Raw genomic sequence first — 6515 nt, 5'->3', positions numbered from 1 at the left:
ATTGTATATAAGTGTTTTATCTGCGGAAGAGGGCATCAGATCACATTATAGATGGGTGTGAGCCATCATGTGGTTGCTGGGAATTGAACTCAGGACTCCTGGAAGAGCAGGCGGTGGTACTCTTAACCACTGAGCCATTTCTCCAGCCTTCAAAGAACTTTTTAAAAAACAATTTGCCCAAAAAGTCAGGTGTGGTGGCACACACCTTTAATCCCAGTACTCGGGAGGCAGAGGCAGGTGGATCCCTGTCCAGGACAGTCAAGGCTATGTAGAGAAACCCTGTCTCGAAAAACAAACAAACAAACAAACAAACAAAAACCAAAACAAAAAACGAAACAAAAAAATTTTTCTCCAAGCTGGTGTGGGATGCCGGGAGTCTCAAGTCCTGGCAGCAGTCCTGGGTGGTGGTGATGAGGAAGGCCTAGGGTCACTGTGGCTGGGCTATGTGACACCCTGCAGTTGTCCCTTGATGGGCTACTTTCACCATCTGGATTTGGAGGTGAAGATATCTGCCAGAGACCTTAGGGGCGTGCCCCTTGGGAGGAGAAGATGGGGAGGTAGTATCTTTGCAGTGGCTTATGAGCTCCTATCACTTGAATGTGACTTGGCATATCCCACAGGGACCTTGTGAGAGTACAAAGGATCATATGTAGTGACAAGGACACCTCAGTCCTGGTCTCTTTTCTCATGGACCTTCTTGGGGAGTCAGCCTCCCCATCTGATAGATGGGTGCTTACATCTCACTGGAGGTGCAACATCTCCCCCAAATCATTCCTTTTGGCTCTGTATGACCTCCTCTTCTTTCCAGCCTTGGGCTCCACCAACTACCAACCATCTCTTTGTCCTTGGCCCTGGAGGAAGCCTCACAGGCCCGCCCTGCTAGAAGTCAAAACTGGGACTGAGGAGGGGTAGGGCCTGGCAACCCCTTCACACATCACTGCCTCCCACAGGCCTGGTATGGTACATCTTTTTTCTGGCTCCCTGGGGCTATCAGGGACCAGGAGACAGCCAGAGACAAGAGGCCAGCTCTTGAGATAGCGCTGGTGTCTCAGAGACACGCCGTGACCCACTGTGTACTGCAGGTATTTGATGTCACACACAGAGGCATGTGGGGTAGAGGGTGGAGGAGAGGCCTGAGGCAGGGGAATTCTCTCTCTCTTTCTTCTAGCTAAGCCTCCTCTCTTCCTTTCTCTGGTGCAGGTTCTGTCCTCTGGGCTGCACGCGACACCCTGGGTGCCACCTGACCACCAGACCCCAGCTGCCTCCTCTTTTGAATGGCAGGCTGGGATATGAAAAGGAGGGGAGGTGTCTCTCTTTCTCTCTCTCTCTCTCTCTCTGGTTCTAGGTCCCCAGGGCCCCCAGGCCTTTGTTCAATCCTCTAGTCAGTGGGCAGACATCAGAGGCCTGAGCAGAGCTCGTGCGCGTGTGTGTGCGCGTGCGTGCTTAAGGAAGAGACAGGATGGCAGCCATTCAGGAAAACCATTCTCCTCCCCGCCCTTCTGTTTGACTTGGAGGGCTGAGCCTGCCCTGGGCCCAAGTACCTCTCAAGCTCTCTGTCTCCCATCAAATGGCATGAATAATTTAGTCTCTAATTAAAAGTGAGGTCAAGCAATGAAGAATGGCTGTGCGGACCCTGGCACTGTGATGCATTAAATCCCCGGTACACCAGAAGCAAGTGGCCAGGGCTCCAGCTCACACAGCAAACCTTCCCGGGTCTCACACACAGAAGCAGCTTCAGGGCCCAGCTGGGGAGGAGGTCCCTGTAAGGGAGCTAGTGAGATGGCTCGGCAGGTAAAGGTGCTCGCCACCGAATCGTGACCATGGGCGCTCGATTCCCAGGGCATGGTAAGAGACAACTGACCCCTGAAAGTAGCCCTCTCACGTCCACAGGCTTGGGAGAGCATGTGTGTTTGTGCGAAACCATGCACACACACATTGGCGTGCAGAATAAAATCTTGTAAAAATGTAAAAAAAGAAAAGAGAGGTTCACCATTTTCCATGGTCTCTGAGTTTACCTCCGCTGTTGCTCCTTAGAGCACCTTCCCTTCTGCTGGGCCTCTTTCAGACATGTAAGCCAGTGCCTCCCAGAAGGTTCTAGAACATTCTTGCCTATCAGCCTGCTTGGCTTGGCTCTCTCTTTTCACTACTCCATCTCTTTCTAGAGGTCACCTTGCTTGTCCACTGTGGCAGAAGGGCCATCTGCCAAGTTCACTGCTCCTGGCCATCTCTCTCTCTCTCTCTCTCTCTCTCTCTCTCTGTGTGTGTGTGTGTGTGTGTGTGTGTGTGTGAAGGTCAGTGGACAACCTGCACAGAGCCAGTTCTCCTGTTCCACCATGTAAGTCTCAGGAAAGCAAACTAAGGTTCTTATATTGGCCATCTCACTAGCTGGCTGCCTCTGACCCCAGACAATACACTTTAACACGTGGGACCCATTGCAAGTTTTTATTTCTTGTTTTGTTTTGTTTTCCTTTTGAATCCTAGGTTGGCCTTGGATTCACTATGTAGCTGAAGATGACCTTGAACTCCTGATCCTCCTGCCTCCACCTCCCAAGCACCAGGATCGCAAATATGAGTCACCGTGCCTGGTTTATGCACTGCAGGAGATGGAACCACGTGTGGGCTGGGCAAACACTCGGTTAACTGAGCCACTTCCCCAGCCTGTTGTAGTTTATGTCAACATTTGCCTTTCTAGCTGGTATTGATGGGCAAGACCCTGTCTTCCCCTCTCGGGGCACACAGTAGGAGCATAATGTATGTAGACGTCCCCTCATGGGCAGGGAGGGGACAAGCTGTGTTATGCCTGCGTTCCTGCCTTCGGGGGGCAGTGGTCAGTGGAATAGTGGCCTACAGAGACTTTCAGGCCCCCCTTCCATATTGCTTCGGTGGCCCAGTCACCTGTAGGCACCCCATGTTCCTGAAGATTCGAGGCCAATGGCTTATGCTTTGGGTTGACTAGTTTGGAGCAAGACCAGCTAAGGTTGGCTGACTAACTCGTGTCCCTAGCGTTCAGAAGTTGGTGTGGGGGAAAGTGCACGCCTCTCTAGTAGGCTGTGGGAATCTGGGCAGAGCCAAGGCATTCTCTGGACTCAGTGACCCCTTCTATAAGACAGGGAGGCCACAGCTTGACGCCTGAGACCCCTAAGGTCCATCTGCTCCCAGGTCAGCATTCAGCTTGAAGACTTTTCTGACAGGTCTGAGTCCAATATCCAGAGGCTGTCCGTGAGGCCACAGATAACCAAGATCTGCTTAAAGAATGCTTGGAGGAGCCGGGCATGGTGGTGGCGGCGGCGGTGGTGGCGGAGGCGGCAGCTGTGGCAGCAGTGGCACACGCCTTTAATCCCAGCACTCGGGAGGCAGAGTCAGGCAGGTCTCTGTGAGTTCAAGGCCAGCCTGGTCTACAAATGAGTCCAGGGCAGCCAAGGCTATACAGAGAAACAGCTGTCTCAGGCAGGGGGTGGGGGGTGAGGACAGGGGGTAGGGGTCTGGGAAAGAACGCTTGAAGGTCAGAGCCGAACACAGCTCTTGAGCAGAGAATATACCTGAGAGGATGGCCCCAGGACAGAGTGTGAGCCAGGGCTGAGACTTGAACCTAGAACTCCTGCTGTGCATGCTCAGTGCCCTACCACCTGTTTAGGTGTGGGGCTACCTTCCCTAGCCACCTGCTCTGGATACTGGCTTGTGTTTTCCAAAGGAGGGCCGAGTGGGAGGAGGGCGCAGGGGTAGGGGCAGGATACGGGGCGCGGCGGGGGGGGGGGGGGGGGGGGGGGAAGCAGAGGACCTTTGGTTAGCCGATTAAAGATGGATATTTTGTTTGTTACAATCAAGACCTCTGATTTCACTTTTATAAATTTTTAAAATATTAATTATATTTTGGCAAGCGTACGGAGGTGAATGCGTTAGCGCTGGCGCCTGCTTAGAAGGCAGCTCTTGGGTGTTTGGCCCAGATTAGCTGCAGCAGAGGCTGGGCATTTTAATCCACCTTGTTAAGTTATTAAATTTTCTTTATTTACATGAGGATCTCACTTTCATTAGTATTGTAACAGGTGTTCATTAACAATTTATCATTTGGGAGGCCGTGAGACAACAGCTAAAGAGAGACATTGCTACAAAGTTTACTCTTAATTACAAGGAAGGCTGCTTGGAGGACAACACCCGGTGCCACTCTAGCCACTTGCTCTCTGGCTTTTTTTTTTTTTTTTTTTAAATCAGAAGCTTCTAGAACCTTTTTTTGTCAGCCCTGGCCAGCATCGATGTATTGTGGCCTGGTCAAGGATGGTCATGTTCTCTCTCCCTCCCTCCCTCCCTCCCCCCGCCCTCTCGCTCTGTGTGTGTGTGTGTACATGGAGGCCAAAGGTCAACTTCTGATGTCTCTCCTCAGGTATCATTTCTTTTTTTGAGATAGCCTCTCCCTGGCCCCACTGCTCAGCAAGTATTCTAGGCTTGCATGCCAGTGACTCCCGGGGGTCTGTCTGTCTCTTTGCAGATCTGCTATGATGAACACACCACTCATCTGGCTTTTCTTGAGTGGGTTCTGGGGGTCGAACCCAGGGCCTTATGGTTATGTGGCTAATGCTTTCCTGTCTGAGTAGTGACACTGACAACTCCCAAGTCGTGTGTGCGTGCGTGCGTGTGTTCGTGTCTGTGCCTGTGCCTGTGTCTGTGTCTATGTATGTGCCTGTGCCTGTGCCTGTGTCTGTGTCTGGTTATGAAGCTCTGACTGGCCCCCAGAAATCCTCCTGCCTTGGCTTCTCAATGGCTGGGATTATAGGCGCTCTCTACCACACTTGAATTCTTGAAGCTTCTCTGTTCATGTCTGCCTTGTCTGAGTTCTATGGGATGACACGTTTGTCTTGGGTCACTTGGGATGTGCCACCCTGGTGGCTTCCTAGACACTCAGACCCGAAACATCTAACTACTCGGGGTCTGGTGGGCAAGGCCAGAGAAAAAGGGATCTCCACCTGCCTCCCTGTAGCTCTGAGGGCTGCTGAGAGGAGGTAGCTGTGCCATGAAGGGGAGACATGTGGCTTGGAATGGAAGAATTGACCTTCTTCACCCTCTGCTCTCTGTGGGATCTCCTGGGAGAGCCTATATACAAGTAGGGGAAGAGGAGGTGAGAAGGGACAGGCAGCCTGTGAAGGCCCCTTGACTTTGATTCTTCTCAGGACCAGGGTCCGCCTGGGAGGGAAGCTAAGATTCTGAGCACCCTGAAAGCAAGGACCTGTGGCCACCTTCCTTTTCTGATTTTCACTTTTTTCTATTCCTTTTTTCCCCCCTCCTGATTTTTTATTTGCTTAACCATAATTTTATCTTAGGAAATGCTACCTAAAGGCTACTGGGCTCTCTCTCCTCTCTCTCTCTCTCTCTCTCTCTCTCTCTCTCTCTCTCTCTCTCTCTCTCTGTCTCCATCTCTCTCTCTGTTTCTCTCTGTCTCTGTCTTTCTCTGTCTCTCTCTGTTCCTCCCTCCCTCTCTCCTTCTCTCTCTCTCCCTATCTCTTTCTCTGTGTTTAAGATGAAACTCAAGTCCTTTCAAATAGTCCACAGAATATTCTACCACTGAGCCACACCCCAGCCCCTCACTGGGGGATTCTAGGCAGGTGCTCTACCACTGAGCCACACCCCAGCCCCTCACTGGGGGATTCTAGGCAGGTGCTCTATCACTGAGCCACACCCCAGCCCCTCACTGGGGGATTCTAGGCAGGTGATCTACATTGAGCCACACTCCAGCCCCTCACTGGGGGATTCTAGGCAAATGCTCTACCACTGAGCCACACCCCAGCCCCTCACTGGGGGATTCTAGGCAGGTGATCTACACTGAGCCACACCCCAGCCCCTCACTGGGGGATTCTAGGCAAATGCTCTACCACTGCTCAGTACTTCCCTATGGATTTTCTCAGAGTCTGTGTGGGATTTCCTTCTGCTTCCTGTACCCCTAGCCAGAAGTGAGCAAGGCGGGGGTTGGGTGAGAGAAACAAATGAGACCTACCAGAACTGGGGTGTCTATGGGGGGCTTTTCCTTGCTGTCCCCCTGTTGACCACTGCCTGGGAGTTTCTGGATGGCCACTTTATTCCACCTCTTTCGTGGCCCTGTTTTGTATAGGTCAGATATCTTCCAGGCTCTTTAAGCCCTCCTTTCCCTGCTGGGGAATCCAAGGTCACCCAAGAGAAAGTAGGAGAACCAGAGATTGTGGTACCTAGGAGCTGACAAGGAGACCAAGCCTAGTCACTTCTTCCATGGTTAAGGCAAAGGAGGGGCAGGGAGAGTCCACCTCTTGAGCCTTGGCTAGTTCTAGTCACAGAGGCCACGGTGACAAGAGCGTGCCCACATTTTGGGGCCCCTTATCCTGGGAACTCGTGTATGCATGTGGGACACCCGCTCTTGAAGCACCAGAAATGCTGCGCTCTGCACCCAGATGGGTGTTTGCAGCTTTCTCTCCTACACCTGTCACCCTTCCAACACCCCATGCAGCCAGCCAGTCCTGTCCACAGACAGGGGACTCCCGTGTCTGACAGGAGCA

Source organism: Acomys russatus, chromosome 19, assembly GCF_903995435.1.
Source record: "Acomys russatus chromosome 19, mAcoRus1.1, whole genome shotgun sequence".
Lineage (NCBI taxonomy): Eukaryota > Metazoa > Chordata > Mammalia > Rodentia > Muridae > Acomys > Acomys russatus.
Note: the sequence above shows the minus strand (reverse complement) of the source record.